Source organism: Typopeltis vanoorti, chromosome 18 (genome assembly GCF_054136105.1).
Source record: "Typopeltis vanoorti isolate ZY-2024b chromosome 18, IOZ_Tvanoo_1.0, whole genome shotgun sequence".
NCBI lineage: Eukaryota > Metazoa > Arthropoda > Arachnida > Uropygi > Thelyphonidae > Typopeltis > Typopeltis vanoorti.
In genome coordinates, this window is record NC_143566.1 from 113098395 (window position 1) to 113125349 (window position 26955).

Here is a 26955-nt window from a genome sequence, read left to right on the forward strand (position 1 = left end):
CGTTTATATTTAGACATGGACCATTATGCAATTATTAAAAGTATTTCGAAACCTCCAAAAATGGCTGAAGATTAAAAAAAAAAAAAGATAAAAAAATATATTTCTAATAAAATATTTACGGGAAGAAAACGTTAGAAAATTTCACGAAAGAAAACGAGGTGAGAATTTACTTTGAAATAGAGGTAAATGAAAATATTGAAACAGTAAGGAAGAATATAACATAAAGAAAGCAGTCAGTCCAGGATAAAAGAAAAAAAAATGAAACAGGAAATCGGGTGAATAAATAAAGAGCAAACTGAAGCTTATAGAAAATGGTTATCTTTTGATAATTGAAAATAAACCAGTTATAAGATGAAGAATGTCAACTAAAAGGAAAATTAGAAACTTATACAGAAAAAAATGGAATCTAACAGAAGTAGAGATAGAATTAGATAGAACAGAATCATTAACACGTAAAATTCTAAATTATCCGAATAAAGAAATGAAAGAAGAAGAAAGTAATTATAATATAGTAAAATCGAATGGAATAATTATTAAAATACCGGTTTGGAACTATATAAGAGATTATTAAATCTCTTGAACAAAATGTTAAATACGTCGAATGAGTCCAAAATGCTTCTTTCAACAGTAAAAGAAATGAATTCGATCCTCGCCATCAGGATAAGAATCTTTATGTAGACTTTTTTTTTTCCAAGAAGGCAGAATTTTTTTAATCGCAGAAACTGAAATTCTTCATCCTGCACAGACGAAAATTGTGCAGAAAACACTCGCGATTAACAGGCAAAATAGTAATTTCGCAATTTACTATTAGTGGGCGATAGATGGCGCAGTGTGTAGCGGTGGATTAACTAGTGCAGATAGTGGGATCGTCAGTATATGTTAGCATGTGGAAAGATATATTACTTAATAATAATAAAATTGGGAAATGCGTAATAGCTCCAGAAGACTGTGTGTGTGTGTGTGCGTGTGTGTGTGTGTGTGTGCGTGTGTGTGTGTGTGTGTGTGTGTGTGTGTGTGTGTGTGTGTGTGTGTGTGTGTGTGTGTGTGTGTGTGTGTGTGTGTGTGTGCATTTGAGGCTAAGACAGTAGAATTTTATGCTAAAATAAGTATTTTATTATGTAAACGTGTATTCTCTTTGCCTGTTTGCAGGACCAAAAACGATAGTTTCCAGGCGAACCACGCCCTGAACTTCCTTCATTTCAATTCGGTTACAAACAGCTTAATAGAACTGATCAACCATTGTCTTAATGCGTCCATAGCAGGAAAGCGAAGCAAGAATAGCTGGCTTTATTTGAATAAATTTTTAGCAGAGGACGATAAGACATTTTCCGTTTAAAATGAAAATTATTTGGTGCGAATTCTTTTGAGAATTTATGAAACTTTCACGAAGTCTTATTCAATTCTTCGCTTTAAAATAATTTTCATTTTAAACGGAAAATGTCTTATCGTCCTCTGCTAAAAATTTATTCAAATAAAGCCAGCTATTCTTGCTTCGCTTTCCTGCTATGGACGCAAAAAATAAATGTCTTCCAATGCAATGTCGAAACTTTCCAATTTTCAAATAATTTTTCAAATAAATTTACAAAAATGATTCTTTTTTTACTTAGTAATGAAATTTTCAATATTCATATTGGGTATTCATAAATTGAAAATCCATACCTCTAATAAAAACAATTCACTTCTAATATTAATTTTTAAAAACGGCAATAAGGAAGAAATTAAAAACTGCAGACTTATAACCCTACTCCCACCATATATAAAGTTTTCACAAAAATTATAAATAATAGAATAAAATCTAAACTCGAGGGAATGCAATCCTGTGAACAAGCCGGATTTAGAAAGCATTACAACACTTTGGACCACATTCACACGTTAAAACAGCTCATTGAAATAAATCCTTATGTCTGGCCTATATAGACTAAGAAAAAGCATTTGATTCAGTAAAAACATCTGCAACACTAAAAGCACTTGAAACCCAGGGAACTGAGAAACCATATATTGAAACACTAAAACATATTTACAATAATGCAACTTCTGTAATTAAATTATTTAAAAACAGTGAAAAGTTCCCAATACAAAAAGGCATCCGGCAAGGCGACACCACATCTCCCAAATTATTTATAGCTGCACTAAAGGAAATCTTTAGAAGCCTTGATTGGGAAACAAAAGGAATAAACATAAATGCAGAAAGGCTGCATCATCTGAAATTTACAGATGATATTGTCTTGATAGCAGATAAATCTTGAGGATCTGCAAGAAAGGCTAAATCATCTAAATGAAGCCTCCAGAGTAATTGGATTAAAAATAAATAGGAAAAAAACCCAAAAATAATGGTGAATAAATACATAAACCATAGAACTGTCAAAGTTGAAAACCATGAAATAGAACACGTTACTTTATTTGTATATTTGGGCCAATTGTTATCCTTTGAGGAGTGCCAAAGAAAAGAGATTGAACGAAGAATTCACCTTGGATGGATGGCTTATGAGAAAATGAGAGACATATTCAGAAGTAACATCCCTATGAATCTAAAAAGGAAAGCTTTCGACCAGTGCATACTTCCTGTCCTAATATGCGGAGGAGAAACATGGATTTTAACAGAATCTCCAAGCAAAAAGCTGAGAACAACACAACATCGCATGGAGAGAAGTATGATAAAAATAACATTAAGAGATAGGAAGACAAATACCTGGATAAGATCTCAAGCAGGTGTCATGGATATTATAAAATACATTAACACGTTCATTGCCAATCACGCGATATCGCGCGATGCGAGATCTCACCAAACGGCCGATCACACGTTATCGCGTGGACGTCGCTAACTAAATAAAAAAAATATAAAAAATTTAGCCACCACACGAAATTCCAATTTTCAGCTTGGCAACGAAAGTGTTAAACAGGCTAAGTGGAGATGGGCTGGCCATATTGCCAGATGCAGTGACGGGAGATGGACTACAGAGTGGAGGCCAATGGATGGAGCAAGATAAATAGGAAGACCGAGAAGAAGGTGGAGGGATGAACTGGAACATATTACAGGAGTCAGATGGATGGGAGAGGAAGAAAACTCAGTGGTCTGGAAAATCATGGGGGAGACCTTTGTCCATGAAATGAAAGATAAAATGAAATATTTTTTCACAAAATGAAAAAATATTTTTTTAAGAATGGAATGGAAAAATATTTTATTTTTATTTTAGCGTAACTTTTTTCTAACGACAATCCCTCAAAGGTCTTGATTAATATTTCATGTATAATTACAACAAATGCCGATAAAGATGGGGAAACATAAGTTTAAGAGAAGAAAGGGGAAGAAATGAAAAAAAAAATATAATGAAATCATGAGATTGTTGCCTGCCAGGTTGGCCGAGTGGTTGATGAATTCGCTCTGCACCGAGAGGCTGCGAGTTCGAATCCCGCTAGGGAGATGGATGTTTGTGACGTTCTACTAACTCTTTGTGGAAAGGGCATCTGCGACCCTTCCACTTCTTCTAGCAGAAAGCTTCACTCCCAAAACCCAATGAGGTAAGGGAGCGACTTTACGGTGTCAAAATGACGTCACACGTGAATTGCTAACTGAAGGTTGAGCAGAACTGTGTTAATAAATCAAAAGAGCAATTACTTTACTCTTGGAAACTTTTCTAAGAATAACTGATAGAGAATCGTTGTTTGCAAGAATAAAACACTGAGACTTCTCCAGTATTTGTTTCATATACCCTTAAACGTGGTTTTAGAAAATGACGCTTAACTCTTTTACACCTGAGAAAAATTAATTATAAACAAAAGAGTTCCGGTGTGTGTGTGTGTGTGTGTGTGTGTGTGTGTGTGTGTGTGTGTGTGTGTGTGTAGATTAGATAACATGGGAATCATGATTGCATCTGTTTGATCTCTAGACTCAACACCAATCGAAATAAAATCCGTAGAAGACCTCAACAGGCTGCCACATTGAAAGGAATATTGACAACTCGTAAAGAAGGAACAGCACACCAACCAACATGAATACACACCATCTAGCAGACGTAATCACCCCAGAACATGATAATTGCCACATTCTGAAATCAATAATAGAATGGAAATAAGTAACTATCCCCAAGAAAGGACTATCTATTCTCCACATCAACATCAGAAGCATTCAAAAATACTGGCTGACCCTGCAAGCTTATCTGAAGGAAGATATAGACGAAATAGACATTTTAATACTGACTGAAGTATCTACGACAAACGAAGAGGCATCCTCCTACCAAATGCCACACTTCCAACAACACAAACACTGCAGACAAACAAAACGAGGCGGTGGTATAATAATATTTACCAAACATAAACTAGAAGTAACAGAAATAAACTATAAATTAGAATACGCAGAAAACATATGCATCGAAATTAAAAACATCAAACAAGAAAACTCCTTGATATCAAACGCAATATACAGACCACCCAAATTGAGCACTACAAAATTCCTAGAACTAAACACGGACGTGGGCGTCTCAGAATACTTGATAGTAATAGGAGACATTAATATAAACATTAGGAACATAAATAACAACACAGAACAATACCTATACCTATTACCGGCATATAACATAACCAAATCCATACAGTCGTATACACGAGAAGAGATAGTAGGAAACACAACAACCTCAACCTGCATTGATCATATAAATATAAGGGCCCCTCCAAACAGACACACAGCAGCCATCATAACATGCAAACTGGCAGACCATTATTTCACAGCATTGCAGTTACACACTGAACCAGAACCCATAAAACTTACTGAGTCTGCAAAACAGTATTATAGCATTCTATACGAAACAATAGTAAACGATGAAATCAGAAAAACAGACTGGATGCAGATAGCATCTTTAGACTCTGCTGAAGTTGTATATAATAATCTTAAACTTGCATTTAACAAAATATATAACAGAGCTTTAACAAAAATAAAAAATACGCCCCAAAACGAAACAAAATCCATGAATAACAGGCAACATATTAACAGACGTACAAAGGAAAGATGCCCTATGGAAACAACTTAAGAAGTCACCGAACAATATCACTTTACAAGCTGAATACAAAAGGAAACGGAATCTCCTAACAACAGATTAGAACGGCAAAAAGAAACTACTACAGCAACAAATTAACAACAGCTCAGAACGACATAAAGGAAACCTGGCACCTGATTATTGAAATGCTGGACAATATACACAGAACCACTGCCTCAGAAACAATAAAACACAGCTTTGCTTGCGACCACAAATCCCTCAAACAGTTGACAAACAACTTTAATCAGCAGTTCGTGAACTCTGTCCAAAAACACAAGAAATAACCTTTCCTCACACAAACGAACATACTTCACTTGGTCCACAAGCATCCAAGTCGATGTGGTTACCCCACAGTAACAGAAGAAGAACCACCACTGGCAATTCAACCAATTAACCCTAACGAAGGACTATGGAAAGACGCAATCAGACCAAAAGACATCAAGAAACACTCAACCAACCTACTTCCAGTTATGCAAAAACTGTTAAATGAAATCTTCGAAACGGGACACACACCTGAAACACTAAAGACTGAATTAATCACACCCATGCACAAACAAGGAAAAAGAAACATTATAAGTAATTACAGACCCATCGCCACGTTGTCTGTAATCAACCAAATCATAGAGCGCATCGTGCATCACAAACTCTCCACATTCGCTGAAAAATTTCAAATCATACCCAAAACACAATATGGCTTTCAAAAAAATAAAGGAACAGCAACACTCCTGGAAGATTTCACAGACCTAATAAACGCTGCATTGGATAAAAACATAATAACATTAGTGGTATTTATTCACCTAACAAAAGCATTTGATACACTAACACACAAAACCTTGTTAACGAAATTAACGCATATCGGAATAGAAGGGCGTCTACTCCAGTGGTTTAAAGCATACATGAAAAACAGAAAGAACACCACACGTATAGGATCAGCGTACAGCAAAGAGGTACATATAACCTGTGGAGTAACGCAAGGACCCGTTCTATCTCCTATTCTATTTAACATATGCACACACGACACAAGCCATCTTCCTCTAAAAAGTAAAATATTCCAGTACGCAGACGACAAGGCCATAGTATCCATTCACAACAACGCAAATATTGCTTACACAAATATGCAACACAACATCAATCAAATCACTAACTGATTAACCGAAAACGGCATATATATATATATAAACCCTGGATAAACAAAGCTAATGGTATTAAAAACCCTCAAACCCTGCCTATAGAAACTAAATATCTCACTATCCAACATTCATCCTCCTATACACAAAGCGCAGAACCTAAAAACAACCATCACACAGGTGAAAACAACACGCTATCTCGGACTTCACTTCGATGCTGATCAAAGTTGGAATAGCCATACAAACTACCAAGCTTAGGATAATAGCAAGCAAACTATACAGATTAAAAGATATTGCCCCAACCCCCATAAAAATACTAATCTATAAAGCGTTATGTGAAAACATTTTAAGATATGCAATCACATCATACGCATTCTGTGCAGACTACAGACTTAACAGGTTACAATGGTTGCAAGATAAAATGGTAAAACTGTTATTCTGGGAACAACCCACACTTATGCAGGAAGCACAGACAAAACACAAAATATTAAAGGTGAAACACTTATGCCACTACACAGTCATGTTAAAACATTACTACAGCCCAACATATAGAGTAACCAGAACAACATATCAAATAACAAGACCACAGTCAACAAACTACATAACATATAAGTACAACAATCACCACGGCAAAGCCACCCGAAACTACTACGTACCTGACATGATAAACAAACTGCCGTTCGACAATAGAAACCTAGGAACATACAGAGAGCTGAAACAAGCGCTATATAAATATTATAGCGAGAATGAAAATTAGAGCAATTCCTGTTTCTCTCTTCCCCCACACGCACATGCACGCACGCACACACGCACACCCACCCACTCACACTCACACCCACACCCACCTACCCACCCACCCACACACACACAGAAACCTATGACAAACCTCCTCTCAAAAACCATCACTACCCAAAGAAACAACCACGCCATATATAAATCCAACCCTATTTGCAAAAAAAATAATAATAAAAGTTAAAGTGTAATAGGAGTTGAAGTCTTCCAAGCACGTATCAACAAACAGTAAAATCAACACCTGGCTTGCGACCAGTATAGAAACATAACCATGAAACCACCGCCATCTCTCATCTATTATCTTCCTCAGATAAGTATCTCTTATTCACAGTTGTAATGTGTTATAAATATTATATGTATATAATTATTACAGTGTTATAAATATTATATATATATATATATATAATTATTACAGTATATATTTTTATGTCTCTGATATGCAAATATCAGAGACATAAAAAATATTATTATTGAAATCTAATCATTGTAGAAAATGAACTATATATGCAGCACTTAGTACTGATCTTTGTAAAATAATATGTTGGGAGGTTACTCAATTGATGATCATTGTATGTACGAAAATATTTGAGAGATCAATAAAAAAAATAATAATAATAAAATATTACTATGATTATTGTTGTTATTCACAATTGTAACGTATTATATATATATATATATATATATATATATATATATATATATATATATATATGTGTGTGTGTGTGTGTGTGTGTGTGTGTGTGTGTGTGTGTGTGTGTGATAATCGGCTTTTACTCGGTTTGTGATACATTTTAAAAACATAGATTTAATGACTAAAAACTGAGATAACTTATAAATATTTTTATATGAATAATACAACTAGTTTCGGCTTATAACAGCCTTCCTCAGGTATTCTTGAAGGACAAGAATAATAATAAACATTGAAGTATCAAAACAAACTGGAAATTACAGGTAAAAATTCCCACACATAATAGAATAACGTTTTTTATGTATCAATTATGGGTGGAAATTTTTACCTGTAATTTCTAGTTTGTTTTGATACTTCAATGTTTAATACTATTTTTGTCCTTTAAGAATACCTGAGGAAGGCTGTTATAAGCCGAAACTAGTCGTATTATTCTTATTAAAATATTTACAAGTTATCTCGGTTTTTAGTCATTAAATCTATGTTTTTAATATATATATATATATATATATATATATATATATATATATATATATATATATATATATATATATATATATATATATATATATATATATATACATACATATATATATATATATATATATATACATACAATTATTGCTGTATCTATGTATGCAATTTATCTAAGACATAGTAATAAAAATTATTATTATTATCAAAAAAAATCAGCTAACGCCTTTTTATTCCCGTAAACGGGAGTAGGCGAGGCCATTTAGCCCTATCTAACTTTTGGAGACTGAGTGGGCAGTTCAATCTCCACTGGTACCCAATCAGAGACAGATGGCCCAAGGCTATCACTAATTAAGCGGTACGCAGTGAAGAGAGACGGCTCAAATGTGCCGCCATTTGAGCCGTCTCTTATTAATAATAATAATAATAATAATAATAATAATAATAATAATAATAATAATAATAATAATAATAATAATAATAATAATAATAATAATAGTAGATCTTGAGTAGAGAATAATAGAGCCAGCTTAGTATATCTTGTACAAGAACTCTTTAAGAAACAGAACGAACAAATAACAAAAAAATCTAGCGAATATGAAGATTTGGTAAAACATAATAAGTTAGCAGTTATAGAAGTGTTGCAAACAGTAAAAGACATTAAAATGAGCATTAACGCACTAAAAGACAGGCAACACAATTTGATGAAAGAGACATCCGAACTCCGTCAAGAACTTCATTCTCTAAAACTACAATACGAACATTTAAATCAGCAACAACATAAAAAAGATCTTGTCATAAACGGTCTTCCTGAAACTGCACCTACAGAAAACCTCAGAGACGTGGTTTTAAAATTAGGCCATGTAATTGATATACCCCTACAGCTTAACGACATTAAGACCGTAAATCGAATTCCTAGGAAGAGCAAAAACCAAGTCTTCCCACGACCTGCACCAGTCATAATTCGTCTTAAAAGCAAGTCCACAAGAGACAATCTCATAAAAGCCAGCAGGCAGAAAAAACCAGTTGCCAAGGACTTGAACGCACAGCAAGACAATACACCAATCTTCCTATCCGAATATTTAACACCATTCAACCAGAATCTGTTGTACCAAGCAAGAAAAGCAAAAATGGAAAAAAATTACCAATTTTTGTGGACCAGAGATGCCAAGATATTCATAAGGAAGTCACAAACTTCAAAGCCGATACAAATTAAAAGCACAGAAGACATAGAAAGGCTACCACTGTGAAGAAAAAAGCCTCCTAAATAGTTCAAAAAGAAGCCCACAATAAAAAAAGAATGTGAACCATCAAGACAGATGCAATAACACAGGATATATCGGCAATTTCACTTTGATCCGACCTTTGAGATCATTCATTTGACCTCCCAAAGATCTGCCTACTTCCAACACAGCAACCAAATCAATAACAAATATATGTATATATAACCAGTATCACCCTCAGATAAGCTAATTACAAAGCTTCGAGGGTGCAGTTGAGTTACATCCCAGTAGTAGTATTTATCTAAAATTATTCACTTAACATTCTGTAATGAATTCTAGTAGTAAACAGAAAATGTGATAGTAATACTCCAGTTACATATTTAAATTTAAAATTATATATTTAATTTACAATTTAAATTTAAAAAAAAAAATATTATTATATAAACTGCAACATAAGTAATATTGTTTAACTTGTGAGTCATTAACAATAAACACGATTAATATGATTATTATTAATGGTAATAATACACACTTTTTACTCTTGTGTCAATGAGAAATTCTGCAAATGATAATGATATTAAGAGTAATTATAATTCTTACTGAACCATTTTGCAAGAAAAAGATGCATTGTTGCCTAAATGTTAGTATATTCATGTAATTATTTGAGAGATAATAAACTAAAAAAAAAAATTATTATTATTATTATTATTATTATGCATATTCTAAATTCAAAAATTCTGTATAATCCTTATTGTAAATATTGTAAATATTATTATTGTATGTAATTTATACTGAGACATAATAAAATGTTTAAAAAAATATATTATTATTATTATTATTATTATTATTATTATTATTATTATAAATATATAACCATCGAACATCCACTTTCCAACATAAAAAAAAACACACACACAGAACTGCAAAACCACTACTATCACTCAGGTTGAAACAATACGATACCTTGGAATTTATTTCGATGCAGATATGGACTGGAATAGTCACATAAGCCATCTACACAACAAACTCCGAACAATAAGTGGCAAACTCTACAGGTTAAAAGACATAGTTCCCATACGCCTAAAAACATTAATATACAAAGCACTATGCCAAAATATAAGATACGCTATAACAAAGTATGCTTTCTGTGCACCCTACAAATTAAATAGATTAATGTCGCTACAGTACAAATGACAAAACTGATCTTTTGGGAACAAAGAGAAAATCACGACCTTATAAACATTGCAATGTCAGAACACAAATACTGAGAGCAAAACATTTACGTCACTATGCAGCCTTGCTAAAACATTATTTCGATGCCAACTACAGGACAGTTAGAAATACGTACCGTATAACAAGACCTCAGACTACTAATTATATCACATATAAATACAATAATCACATATAAATACAATAAGTACAAAAAACAAATTACCTTTTGAATACAGAAACCATGCAAAGTATAATAGCCTGAAAAGAGCTCTAAGGACATACTACGAACAAGAAACACGCACCCAAAATACCATACGAACTTAATGAAACACAACACATTCTTTCAGGCTTCCAGTTCAGCGACGCATCAATACATTCCGAGTTTGTGTGTGTGTGTGTGTGTGTGTGTGTGTGTGTGTGTGTGTGTGTGTGTGTGTGTGTGTGTGTGTGTGTGTGTGTGTGTGTGTGTGTGTGTGTGTGTGTGTGTGTGTGTGTGTGTGTGTTCGTGTGTGTGTGTGTGGTGTGTGTGTGTGTATGTGTGCGTGTGTGTATGCGTGTGTGTGCGCGCGAATTTTTCAATCACAGATTTTTCGTAGCTCTCCAACACTGTATAACAACCAGTGAATAATAACTGGTGTCATCATCAGATAAGCTTACATATTAGCTTCGAGGATTAAAGCAGAGAAATTAGTTCTCATGCAAGATGTATCATATGACCAAATGAATCTAATGTACGTATCACATGAAAACCAATGTATGTAATGTATGTATTAATGTAAACAAATGTACGTAATGTACGAGATGTAAACCAATGTATGTAATGTATGTATTATATGAAAACAAATGTATTTAATGTAATGTAAGTATCATATGTAAACAACTGTAAGTAATGTATCATATGTAATCAAATGTATGTAATAACTTTAACAAAAGTATGCAATAGAGAGTGATTATATCCATTGATATTGCATATATAGAGTGTAAAATTGCAAAGATACATCTGTAATAATCATCATTATGAATATTATAATAATATACGTTGTAAACAGTTATTGTTATTATTATTATTAAAAAACTTTATGTACGAGAAAATATTTGTTATGCATAATTGTGTTCATATAATGTATGTTCATATCTGAGAAATAATAAAAATGTTAAAAAAATTATTTTTCAGACGAAATCAAATGTAAGTACATACACAGTGTAAGTATAACATGTAATTTAAATATGAATTCATAAATTTTAATTAAAAATTATTATTATTATTATTATATCTTAGTATAGGAACATAACCATGAAACCGCCGCCTTCTATCATCTATTATCTTCTTCAGATAAGCTCTGCTAAGATTCGAGGAAGAAAATTATAATCTAGTAAGTATCTGTTATCCACAATTGTAATGTGTTATAAATATTATATATATATATAATTATTACAGAATCTATGTATGCAATTTATCTGAGACATAATAATATGTTTAAAAAATAATTTTTTTTTATTTTTAGATTATTAAAGAGGGCGCTTTAGCAGCAAGCAGTCGCAAGCACGCTATTTCAATGCTCCCATATTTTAAGTTGCAAAGTAGATCTTTTCTTGTGAATTAAAATTTAAAGTACAGCAGTGAACTCCGTTCTTCAAGACGAACATATAGATGTAAAAACTGTAAGTATCTGTTAAGTAATAAGTAAAATATAAGTATTCAAAGTTCGAAGTATACGTTGGTCAACTACGCGAGAAGAGAACAAAGGAAGTCGCCATATTAGAAATTACAGCAAGATCGTCAAACAAGAAATATGAAGTGCTACAAATGCCAAGAAGACCTAACGGGGGAAGAAAACCACGTAACATGTAGGAACTGCCAAAGAAACATGCATTTTTTATGTTCAGGATTGTCCGAGACTACCTGGCAGCGAAAATCAAACAAGAATCGAGACGAGTGGAAGTGTCCCCATTGCAGAGATAACAAAGGAACGTCGCCTTCGACCGCAGGCGGAAAACAACCAACACAGAAAACAACCGCAGGCAGTAAACAGCTATTAACAACAGAGGGAATTAAAAACAAAGAAAACAGCAACGGGAACCCAGGTGAGCCATCTTTAAATGCATTACTTGAAAATAGATTACAAAACCTAAAAGACTGTTTAATCGATTTTGTTGAAGAACTATTTAAAAAACATACCGCACAAATTACAGAAAAATTTAACCAATACGAGGCATTTATTAAATTTAATAATAACTCGATAGAAGATATGTTACAGACCGTTAGAGAAATTAAAATCTGCGTCAAAGAGCTAACTGAAAGACAGCATAATTTAATTAAAGAGACAACGGACTTACGGCAAGAACTAAACTCTCTAAAGCAACAGTACGAGCTCTCAAACCAACAGCAGCACAAAAATGACCTCCTCATAAATGGTCTCCCACAAATAGCTACGGAACCTCTAAGAGACACTGTAATACAACTAAGCCAAAAAATCGGCTCCCCCATTGAACCAAGAGACATCCAGTCAGTGCATCGGTTACCACAACAAAGGAAAAGAGAAAATAATACCCGTCCTTCTCCCGTCGTAGTGCGACTCACCAACAGCCTAACAAAAACTACACTTATAAAAGCTAGCAGGATTAAAAATCCAGTAGTAAAGGATCTGAAAGGAGACCACGACAACACCCCAATATACTTGTCTGAATACCTTACTCCACACTATCAGAAAATATTCTACCAAGCAAGGAAAGTAAAATCAGAAAACAATTACCAGTTTATATGGATAAGAGACAGCAAAATATTCCTTAGAAAGACACAAGACTCAAAACCAATCGAAATAAAATCCGTAGATGACCTCAACAGGCTGTCACATTGAAAGGAATATTGACAACTCGTAAAGAAGGACCAGCACCCCAACCAACATGAATGCACACCATCAAGCAGACGTAATCACTCTGGAACATGATAATTGCCACATTCTGAAATCAATATCAGAATGGAAATAACTGACAATCCCCAAAAAAGGACTATCTATTCTCCACATCAACATCAGAAGCATTCAAAAATACTGGCTGACCCTGCAAGCTTATTTGAAGGAAGATATAGACGAAATAGACATTTTAATACTGACTGAAGTATCTACGACAAACGAAGAGGCATCCTCCTACCAAATGCCACACTTCCAACAACACAAACACTGCAGACAAACAAAACGAGGCGGTGGTATAATAATATTTACCAAACATAAACTAGAAGTAACAGAAATAAACTATAAATTAGAATACGCAGAAAACATATGCATCGAAATTAAAAACATCAAACAAGAAAACTCCCTGATATTAAACGCAATATACAGACCACAAAACTTAAGCACCACAAAATTCCTAGAAGAACTAAACAGATGGCTTTCAGCCACGAAACTAGGCACCTCAAAATACTTGATAATAATAGGAGACATTAATATAAACATTAGGAACATAAATAACAACACAGAACAATACCTAGACCTATTATCGGCATATAACACAACCCCATCCATACAGTCGTATACACGAGAAGAGATAGTCGGAAACACAACAACCTCAACCTGCATTGATCATATAAATATAAGGGCCCCTCCAAACAGCCACACAGCAGCCATCATAAAATGCAAACTAGCAGACCATTATTTCACAGCATTGCAGTTACACACTGAACCAGAACCCATAAAAATCACTGAGACTACAAAACAGTATCATAGCAGTGTAAACGAAGCAATAGTGAACGATGAAATCAGAAAAACAGACTGGATGCAGATAGTATCTTTAGGCTCTGCTGAAGCTGTATATAATAATCTTAAACTTGCATTTAACAAAATATAAAACAAAGCATTAACAAAAATAAAAATACGCCACCAAACGAAACAAAATCCGTGGATAACAGACAACATACTAACAGACATACAAAGAAAAGATGCCCTATGGAAACAACTTAAGAAGTCACCGAACAATATCGCTTTAAAAGCTGAATACAAAAGAAAACGGAATCTCCTAACAACCCGGATTCGAACGGCAAAAAGAAACTATTACAGCAACAAATTAACAACAGCACAGAATGACATACAGGAAACCTGGCACCTGATTAATGAAATGCTGGACAATATACACAGAACCACTGCCACAGAAAAATAAAACACAGCTTTGCCTGCAACCCCCAATCCCTTAAACAGTTGCCAAACAACTTTAATCAGCACTTCGTGAACTCTGTCCAAAAGCTACAAGAAACAACCTTTCCTCACACATACGAACATTCTCCATTAGGTCCACGAGCAACCCAGTCGATGTGGTTCCCCACAGTAACAAAAGAAGAACTATCACTGGCAATTCAACAAATTAATCCTAACAAAGGACCGGGGATAGACGGAATCAGACCAAAAGACATCAAGAAACACTCAACCGACCTACTTCCAGTTATACAAAAACTGTTAAATAAAATCTTCGAAACGGGACACATACCTGAAACACTGAAGACTGCATTAATCACACCCATACACGAACATGGAAAAAGAAACATAATAAGTAATTACAGACCTATCGCCACGCTGCCTGTAATCAACCAAATCATGGAGCGCATTGTACATCAGAAACTCTCCACATACGTTGAAAAATTTCAAATCATACCCAAAACACAATATGGCTTTCAAAAAAATAAAGGAACAGCAACACTCCTGGAAGATTTCACAGATCTAATAAACGCTGCATTGGATAAAAACAGAATAACATTAGTGGTATTCATTGACCTAACAAAAGCATTTGACACACTAACACATAAAACCTTGTTAACGAAACTTACCCATATCGGAATTGGAGGTCGTCTACTCCAGTGGTTTAAAGCATACACGAAAAACAGAAAGCACATCACACGTATAGGATCAGCACACAGCAAAGAGGTACATGTAACCTGTGGAGTACCGCAAGGAGCTGTCCTATCTCCCATTCTATTTAACATATACACACACGACATAAGCCAACTCCCCCTAAAAAGTAAAATCTTCCAGTATGCAGACGACACTGCCATAGTATCCATTCACAACACTGCAAAAATCGCTTACAAAAATATGCAACACGACATCAATCAAATTATTAACTGGTTAATCGAAAACGGCATATATATAAACCCTGGAAAAACAAAGCTAATGATATTCAAAAACCCCCAAACCCTGCCCATAGAAACTAAATATCTCACTATTAAAAATTCATCCTCCTATACACAAAGTGCAGAACCAAAAATCACAACCATCACACAGGTGAAAACAACACGCCACCTTGGACTTCACTTCGATGCAGATCAAAGTTGGAATAGCCATACAAACTACCTACATACCAAGCTTAGGATAATAGCAAGCAAACTATACAGATTAAAAGACATTGCCCCAACCCACATAAAAATACTAATCTATAAAGCATTATGTGAAAATATTTTAAGATATGCAATCACATCATACGCATTCTGTGCAGACTACAGACTTAACAGGCTACAATGGTTGCAAGATAAAATGATAAAACTGATATTCTGGGAACAACCCACTCTTATGCAGGAAGCATGGACAAAACACAAAATATTTAAGGTCAAACACTTACGCCACTACACAGTCATGTTAAAACACTACTACAGCCCAACATATAGAGTAACCAGGACAACATATCAAATAACAAGACCACAGTCAACAAACTACATAACATATAAGTACAACAATCAACATAGCAAAGCCACCCGAAACTTCTACGTACCTGACAAGATAAACAAACTGCCGTTCGACAACAGAAACCTAGGAACATACAGAGAGCTGAAACAAGCGCTATATAAATATTATAGCGAGAATGAAAATTAGAGCAATTCCTGTTTCTCTCTCCCCCACCACACACACACACACACACACACACAAACTACGACAACCCCCCCCTCTCAAAAAACCACCACTACAAGAACACAAAGAAACAAACACACCATGTCTAAATCCAACCCTATATTCACAAAAAAAAAAAAAAAGTTAAACTGTAATAGCAGTCGAAGTCTTTCAAGCACGTACCAACAAACAGTAAAATCAACACCTGGCTTGTGACCACTATAGGAACACAACCATGAAACCACCACCCTCTGTCATCTATTATCTTCCTCAGATAAGCTCTGCTAAGCTTCGAGGAATAAAATTACTAACTTGCAAGTATCTGCTATATACTCTTGTAATGCGTTATAAATATTATATACATATAATTACTACAGCAACTATGTATGCAATTCATCTGAGACATAAAAAAAAAAAAAACTCTGTATAATCCTTATTGTAAATACTGTAAATATTATTATTGTATGTAACTTATACTGAGACATAATAAAATGTATAAAAAAAAATTATTATTATTATTATTGAACTGTGTGTGTATGCTGCTTTACTGCATTGTATCGTGAATTGTGTGCACATTGGTGCCAATCCATATTTAGCTAGTTTAAAAAAATGTATATTCATATTTATAAAATGTACTCTGCATTTTGTATATCGAATTTTCGTACTGTACAGAAAAGATAATATGTTTTTCATTGTGTGTGTGCAGATACTCTGTGTGATAGTAAGGCACCCGTGGTCCTACAGAAGTTAAAACCATTGTGGGGAGATAACAGAATAGCAATCACAACCAGACTAACACTAATTGACACCTCCTTATCATTTTCATTGTAAAAACAAATAAGTCGTTTATAAAAAAAAATTATTATTATTATTATTATTATTATTTTCTAAATTCAAAAATTCTGTATAAACCTTATTGTAAATATTGTAAACATTATTATTGTATGTAATTTATACTGAGACATAATAAAATGTTTAAAAAAAAAAAATTCTTCTTCTTCTTCTTCTTCTTATTATTATTATAGAGTAACCAGAACAACATATCAAACAACAAGACCACGTTCCAACAAACAGTAAAATCAACACCTGGATTGTGACCATTACAGGAACATAACCATGAAACCACCATCTCCATCATCTATTATCTTCCTCAGATAAGCTCTGCTAAGCTTCGATGAAGAAAATTATTAACTTGAAAGTATCTGTTAATCACAATTGTAATGTGTTATAAATATTATATATATATATATATATAATTATTACAGCATCTATGTATGCAAATTATCTGAGGCATAAAAAAATTATTATTATTATTATTATGTATATTCTATATTCAAAAATTCTGTATAATCCATATTGTAAATATTAAAGAACATGTGTTGTAAATACATAATATAGAGGCAAAAAAGTATTATTAAAAATTTTAATGGAATTTAAAAAAAAATTATTATTATTATTAAATGTATGTACTTTTTATACTTTTAAATTTTGTAATTTCTATAATATTATAATGTAATTATTATATGTATAGAAGACATAATAAAGTGTTTAAAAAATTATTATTATTATTATTATTATTACAGTAAGATAACAATACGGTGTCTTATGATATATATATATATATATATATATTTGAACTTATTTTGGAGGTTGTGCTTGTTATCTGAACGAGCTAAATGGTATGCTTCAAGATAACAAGCAATTATTTTCCAATTCTAACACCATAAATTAATTTTGAGATGACGGAAGTCTTCGAAAAGAAATATTTTTGATTTATACAAAATAGTTCAGAATATATTATTCTCACAGAAAAAAATAATGGAAGTTAATGTGCGCTTCAAAAAAACATACATTTGGTTTTGTTCAACTATTAAAGAAGAATGGAATGCTATCTTAACTTCAGAGTCGGTTGACTTCTGTTAATTTTTGTTACGAAGTCGAAATAAAATAGCTACGTCAGTTAATCTGCTTGCACAATGATCTGTAGTTTGCATGCAGATTATGGCCAAAACTATGAATATTATAAATAACATTTAAATTATAATTATTTTGCTTTAGGTGGATAAAGATTATCACTATCTGCGCTGCTAAATTAAAATCTGCATTCAAAAATATTCCATTTGTGATATTTACGTGTGAAATAAAATATCAACAGCGAAACGTATAAAATACAGTATCATAAAAGAAATAGTGTCGCTGTTGTAAACACACCCATTATTTACTGTTGATGTTCTTATTGGAGAAAGAGTGGATTTTATAAATATTTCAAAGACCTTTTTGGCATATTTTAATTATGCGTATTTGGGAAACTGTATCTTCATAAAAATGCAAGGATGACCCTAATGATTCCAATCATCAGAAACCAACTCAGATCGGTGGAATGTTTTTTTTTTTTTCTATTCACTGGGCCCTTGTGAAATGGTTCCCGAAATCTTTTTTCCCAGTTTGAAATTGCTTCCCGGTCTCCATACCACTTATGAGGTCCTTGAAGACGATACTCATAGGGAAGACATGGTGCAGTAAAACATATCCAAAATAACTTTGGATCTGTAGCTCCAATGAGGGTGGCTGTAGTGTCCAAATATGGTAACCAATAAGCTATAATACGATGACGAGAGTTAGGAATAAAAGTCATCCTGATTACTGTGTTCATGAGTTTTACATCTTCCACTAGTTTATTCGTTGGAGGAAGCTGAAGTTTTCCATTGATCACACTCGCAGCCCACCTTGACTGCAATTCAAGAGCAGGACCTAAAGTTTCAATTAAAACAATGACTGCAAGAGTAGTATGAGAAAGGTCTGGAAGAAACACATATTTATACAATTGAACCCCTCCCCCGCTGTCACTGTCAAATACATTATCATCAAGGAAAGGGAATTTAATATGTAGCCAGAACTACAGCGTCCAAAATCGTGAAATCTTTATCTCCTTCAAACAAAGCACCCTTTTCTGAAAACTTTAATATTCCCTTCTTTGAAATGATACCTCCACATAGGAGCCGAGCTTGAAATGTGTGTAACAGTGGGATGTTGACTTGGAGCTCTGTGTTTGGGAGTTAAACCATAGAGGTCATGAGTTATTGCACCGTAAATTGTTTTCTCGAAATTAGAGCTCAACATATTGTAAGGTAAATAACCATCAATGAAGTTATCCCATCAAGAAAAGAAATCACATGCTTTTCCTTTAGATATTAGACGTGCAGCTACTATCTAAAGTGAGGAAAAAAAAGGTTAAATTTAGCCAAATGGTGGGTAATGAAATTTAAATTAGCTAGTAGGAGGAAATAAAAGTGATAATAAAAAAAGTGATTGGTTCTCATGAAAAGTTTTATTCTTGAAATATTTTTACGAAAGAAGTAAGAGGGTGGTCTGAAACGTTCTCTGCCTATCGATGAAAAAACAAATTTATAATTTCAACATTATTTTTATTTTTCAACAACATCGCTCTTAAGACTAATACATTTATTCCAGCGATGCTCCGGCGCCATTATCCCGTCCCTGTAGTGGTTCTCAGTAAGATCTGCAAAATGCCTCTCTACAGCTGCAATCAACTCTTGATTCGAAGAAAAACGCTAACTAGCGAGGAAGTCTTTTAGTTTCGAGAAGAGATAGAAGTCAGAGGGAGCCATATATGGGAAATAGGGTGATGTTCCAACAATTCATAGTGCATTGTTGGCAATGGGAAAATAGACCTTCAATTTTCCCATTGCCAACACAACTTTGTGGGCAGGTGCATTGTCCTGATGAAAGATGAGTTTTTCTTCTGCAAACCGGGTCTTTCTCACGAATATTTTCGTCTAGTCTAGTTAAAAGATCGGAATAATTTTCCTCGGTTATTTTTTTTACCCTTTTCGAGATAATTAATAAACAAAATACCTTTAGCATCCCGAAACACCGATACTATGACCTTTCCTGCTGATGGAACCGACTTTGTATGCTTTGGCACTGAACAACCGGCTTCTGTCCTGTATTTTCTGCTGTTTGGATTCTGGTGTGTAATGGTGAATCCCAGTCACATCCGTAGTAATACATCTACGTACAAAATCAGTTTTATTCTTGTTAAGACGCTCCAAGCACTGTTCAGAGATTTTCATGCCGGCGCGTGTTTGATCGCTGTGAGCAAGAGCGGCACCCATCTTGCTCAAAGCTTTTTCATTGGCAATTCTTCATGCAAAATATATCCTACACGTTCTTTTGAAATGCCTATAGTCTCAGCATTTTCTCGCACTTTGCCTCACCGATCATCCAATAACATATCGTGTACTTGATCAATGATTTCTGGTGTAGTTACACTTTTTCGACGTCCTTCACGTAGACCAACTTCAAGGCTGGTACGGCCACGTTTAAGCTCGGCAGCCCATTTTGTAATTGTAGAAATCGAAGGAGAAGCGTGCCCATAAACTTTTATGAACTTCGAATGAATTTCATTTGGCGTTAAACCTTCTTTTACAAAGAATTTTATAACCGCACGATACTCAATATTATCCATCTCAAGCGATACAGACCACACTTTTTCTTAAGACAGTTGTGTAAAACAAACTACTTGATAGAATGAGGTTGCAATTTCACATGGGTGCTTATGACAAATGGACCAACTTAGAGAAAAGAACATTGTCGATAGTGTTGCCATCTATGGTCGATGCCGAAAACTTTCCAGACCACCCTCCTAAGTTGTATACCATTAGGGTATAGCTATAGACTTGGTAATGTGGAAGGCAGGGAAAAGAAACTGTTTAGGCAAATTGGTCTGGATAATAAGAAAAGATGCTTTCAAAATGAAATGAGGATTTTAAGTATTTATAGATAAGAGAAAAATGTTCTTTCGTTTTGTTTTCCAAAAAACATTCCAGTGTGACATGAATGGATGCCCACTTTGTGTTTCATTAAAAAATGAATTATATTCAGCGAACATTTGTATAGCACATTGATTTAGTATAAACTGAGTTTTTTATGTAATGCATGAAAGATTATATACAGGAATACCTCGATTAACAAGAATTCGTGAATTCGTCGATATGCGCGATTATCAGTAGCGCGACTGAGTGAAATGATACCATTTCCGCTTTAAGCGAGGAATTAATTAGTTAACGCGATTTTTTTGCATTATGAGAAATGTTTTGACTCCAATCGGCAGCGAGCGAAAAAGCTGGAAGTCAATAAAAAAAGACATGACAGTGATGCTAGTAATACAATGATTGTGCAAGACCTGGGAGTTTACAGTTTGAACTATACTAAATAAGAGAAAAGAACAAGGAAAAGTTGCTTTTTCTTCTGAAAGCAACGATGAACACAGTCGAAGGCCTTAGATTTATCAAGAACTGAATAACGGCTGCTGTGTATATTCCTTTATTTATTGCACTACGAACAGTTTCATGGAACTCCAACAGCTTTTTTCCGTATTGAATCTTCATAGTATTTGTTCGATTCTACCAGCTTTTATTTACATCTTTCCTTATTCTTGCAGCTTGTGAGTTATCATCGGATGAAGCAGTCAACAGGAGTAGAAACTTTATTAAATATACTGAGAGATCCACAAATTCACACCGATTGTGGATCGGTGTGGATTTGTGGTTTATCGCAGTTGTTAATCGCAGTTTTAAAAAATGTGAATTTCCAGCTTTTGAAAGAAAAGTTCACAAATTATTTATTGAATTTTTCTTTTAAGTATATTTGAATTTTGACATTGGTAGCGAAAGTTTTTTAAATTAATTTTTTTAGATCACCGAAAAATATTCACAGTAGCTGAGTAATTGTGCAGCAATCCAACACCACTCGAAATCGAAAAAGAACTATAGAATCCTTTGAGATCTGTCGTGAGGCGAAAAATAGTGGTAATTGCACTTCTGGAGTTACTTGTAGCATCGTTAAGCCAATACCAATCGATAAGGTATTACAGTAATTTGCTTCAAAAGATTCAGCAGGGGTTTGAAAAGAAGCGGTCGCTGCAGTTCTTGTCATATCACAAATACTATCAACACAACAAACACAAAATATCATTTTTATAATGTATTACTATTAACTGATATGTAAGTAATGCTCATCACGTCATGTAGAATGAAGAACTGCTAAATCACAAACACGTAACGATATCGTGTCTTAACATAAGTTAATTTAATTTTTCACTGTTAAAATGTAAACCAACTGTTTAAAGCGAAACATCTTACTTTTATATTCGCAAAATCACAAATAAGGACAGTGTAGTCAAATTTCTGACCGATTTAATGTTCAATTGAAATCATGGCAAGACCTCCAATCTGGTTTCGGCCATTGTGGAACGTAAATAAGGTTTAATATGTTTCAGATGTGAAAGACGACGCTCGCCGCTTGCAACTGTCATCGGTAATGAGAGTAATATTGAAAAGGCTACTGCAACATTAGGAGCAAAGTTATTTTCAACTCCATAACGTAGCACTTCAACTGGTGGCGTGTTTTCTGGTACTAAGTGGGAAACTACTCTCAATTCATCAAATAGCTGCGTGGCGTCAATGTCTCTATTTTCTTGACGCGTTAAAATACTTTCTAGTGTTTTACCTTCATTTAAAAGCCATTTGTCGCCTCAGATTTCAATTTAGGGATATTATATAAAAACAAAAAATGTGACCTGTGGCGTTCCAATTGCTCAAATCGTTCGTCGACAGAACTCGTTGTTACATCAATAATGAGAAAGAAAAACTAAATTTTAAATTTAGTTTTGGGATTAGAAATAAGCTCATCTTTTGCTTCGTAATGATGTTGTTTTTTCTGCCAACGCACTCCAGTATTTACAAACATTGGTTTGAAATTAGGATCGCTTCAAACTTTTCCGTTAAAATTGTAGCATCTACAAGAAATTTTTGAAATGATTCATCATTTGAAAAATTGCTTGTAGATTATCTTTAGAGAACATTTCTTAGAGTAGGTATGGGAGTAGACAATGCGATTTTATGCTTTGCAATAATTTTCTAGCAACATTCATTTAAAGGAATACACACCGTGTATAGTGCCATATATGAGGCGGTATCTGAATGTGTCCCTAATGTTTGAAGAGTAAATAGTTTGAGTGTGAAATGGAAATGCAGCCTTACTAAGCTAGAAATCCACAAGAAGAAGATGACGTGAAAAGAGTATCGTGAGAATAAGAGTGAGAGGAGTTATGAAATATATGAAACTCAGGCCAGAAAAGTGACGCGTATTGTGAGAAAAGCTAAAATGGTGTATGAAAAGAAATTGGCCATGCAAGCTAAAGGCAATCCAAAAGAATTTTATCATTATGCCTCAAGCAAAACAAAGAATGAATGTGGAAGAATACCTTTATTGAATGCAGATGGTACACGAGTGTCGGAAGCTAAGGAGACTGTTCAGTTAATTAGTGCTCATTTCGATAAGATATATGAACCAGGTGTATGAAGTATGGTGCCCAGTGCTACTGCTACTTGGATGAAGAGTTAGAGGTTCATACAATCATTCTATACTCTGCATGGAACAGCATGGATTTACTAAAAGAAGGTCACGTTTTAGCAATTTGCTCATATTGTATAAAAATGTTACGTCCGAGTTGGATAAAGGAAATGAATACACTATGATAATGTTGGATTTTTCTAAGGCATTTGATAGGATACCACACGATAGGCTGTTGCGTAAACTGGAGAATATGGGATTGGAACATAATCTATTGACTTGGATCAGGGGTGGTTAACAGACAGATATCAAAAAGTGGTATACAGTGGGTGTGAATCTGCGAGAATTAAGGTAACCAGTGGTGTACCTCAGCGTTCAGTCCTTGGACCATTATTGTTCAATCTATACAGTAATGATTTCAAGCAGGGTCTATCATTAGATTTGCAATTGTTTACTGATGATGCGAAGATAGGTAGGGCAATCAGGGATGCTGCTGATATTCAGTAATTACAAAATGATTTGAATAGACTGGAAATCTAGGAAAACGAAAATGGTTGTCAGTTTAATGCTAGTAAGTGTAAAGTTATGCACTTTGGCGTGATTAGAGATCCAGCGGCATATCATATTAGCGGGGTTATTCTATAAGAAACTGAAGAGGCAAGGGATCTTGGTAGTAGTGGATAAGAATTTAAAGTTCAAAGGTCACATAGCAAAAGTTGCAAATACAACTCGGAGGATAATTTCTATGCTGAAGCGAACCTTAAGATGTACGGATAAGGAAGTAATTTTGCCTCTTTATAAGGCTTTGATAAGATCACACTTGGATTACTGTGCGCAGATTTGGTCTCCCCGGTTCCAAAGGGATAAAGAAGCTGTGGAAAGGGTGGAAAGAAGAGTTTCAAAGATTATATCCGGATTATGGGATTTAGATTATGAGGACAGATTGCGAGTATGTGGATTACAGACTCTGGTTAAGAGGAGAAAGAGGGGTGATATGATAAAGGTCTATAAACTTTTGAATGGGTGTTATAACATTTCAAATGATGAAAATTTTCGTTATATGGAAGGCGGGGAAAGAACATGGGGGCATCCACGGAAGTTAAGGTTGTTCTCAGTCAAGAAAGGGGTAAGAGCTAGGTTTTTCTCTCAGAGAGCAGTGAGTGAGTGAAATAATTTGCCCTTAGGGGTAGGGAGTGCATCTAGTGTAAATGAATTTAAGAGAAGGTATGATAGGTGGGTTGGGTGATTTACAGCCTCCCTGGATGAGTCCTTGACTCCCTGGAGGTCTCAGATAATAATAATAATAATAATAATAATAATAATAATAATAATAATGTAACCAAACAACATAAAAATTTAAAATCACTGCGCTTAAGGGCAAAAGTTTCAGCTTGGTGTCTTGGCATTTTGTCCACCGACTCGTCATCAGCAATTTCTATCAAAGCATAATAAAATTCGTCAATATAATATCTTTGAGGACGACCGACTTTGATTCTAGATTCCCAGCGGGTGATACTTAGTGACTTGGGAGTTAGAATTGTGATGTTTTTTAAGGATTACTCAACGCAATGTTGATGCTGAGAAAATCATACAATTACTGAACTGTATCATAAAAAATATTTTAAAAAAAACGAAATGCCTTTACTAGATGATTAGCAGCATCACTCACAGCTGAGTCCAGAGAAGTGCTGAGTGCTAAAAGAAGCTCTCGAGTTCAAAGGCGTTGCTGAACTCCTGAATGTTTTCCTTTCCTTTCATGTTTGATCCATTGTTGTAACCTCGGCCACGCATGTTTGCTAGAGAATATTCATATCTGACAATTTGTTAAGAATACATTCAGTTAAAACTGAGTCTGTAGTGGCTTCTACAGGATGAAACTCACAAAGCACTCATGGGTATTGATATCGCCTGATTAACAACTCTAACAATGAGTACTAATTGTTCAATATGACTTGCGATCGGGGGTATAGTCAGCAGCTATGCTGTAATATTTCGCATTCTGCATTATAGTAATTATTTTCCTTTTTAGTACCAGAGAGGAGAGAAGTCAGGTCATTTTGAATGTTTTCCCCAAGATAATGTTGGGCCCTTCCACGAGTTACTCTCAGTAAATGGTCAGACATGCCATTGTCAATTACGGCAATTAATTCAACACCTTGAAACAATTCCCGGTATTTTGAACATACAATTTATCAGATGTTCCCGAAAGGGCAAAGAGTGTTAAGCTAAAAAGTGCACAATGCGAATTAGGCGTTCTATTTGGCTCCTCCAGTGCCGAACCTCAGCATTTAACAATGTTTGTTGCGCTGATTCAAAGTCTGCTCTAATTTAAGCCTAGACGACAACTCAATCCACTTCTTATGGGACTCCAAGTGGTTTTAGATTTTCGTCTTCATTAAGCTACAGACATAAATCCCCCAATCGTTATATCCGTCAGCAGCGAGTGAAATTTTATTACTGGAAAACCACTTACAACCGAAACAAAAGGCAGAATCTTTTTCTTTAGAATACATTAACCATGACATATTAATATGTTTTCCGTTGCGTAGTTCCCTGGTGTAATGATTTAATGAAATTTTGCGACCATTACAGCTGCACGGAAAAACGCAATCACTTTTTGTTCTCTCCGGCGGAGCTGTCATCACGATTTCCAGTTTCCGGATCTCTTAAAGAGGGATCCATCTTGCTGGATCAATGTTCATTTCAAGTTCATCACTTAATTTTTTTTGAAGAGGAAGATGTTAAATCGGTTTTATTTTCGCCCTCTTTGTTACTAATGTCGACATTACTGAGATTAGAAATACTTGGCTCCAACTCAGAATTTTTAGTTTCGGTCATTTCGCTTATTTTCTCTTATACTACACCAGCTGTTTCAGTTATTTGAAAAGCCAATCTTAATAACTATATATAAAAAAGTATTATTAACAATCACTGCGCAATTGAATTATCAAAATACATAATTACATAAATATATAAAGTCCGAATTTATGTATTTTATTCCATTAGTCTTGACCAATTATCTCAATGATCGTTTGGTCTCATTGATTAAATGAAATTTACCCTCAGGTCGAGGTGAACACCCGGCCAACAATGGAATCCGAAATAAATGCAGGATAGAAGGGATTTTGCTATTGTCATGTATTCTGATATTAACGCTGACAGTGCGAT

At 34.3% G+C, this 26955-nt stretch overlaps 1 pseudogene; it reads right to left on the reverse strand.

The window, feature by feature from the left end:
- Positions 1–18727: 18727 nt before the first annotated feature.
- On the reverse strand, positions 18728–26429 carry LOC150097083 (flavin-containing monooxygenase 3-like; annotated as a pseudogene).
- Positions 26430–26955: the final 526 nt, after the last annotated feature.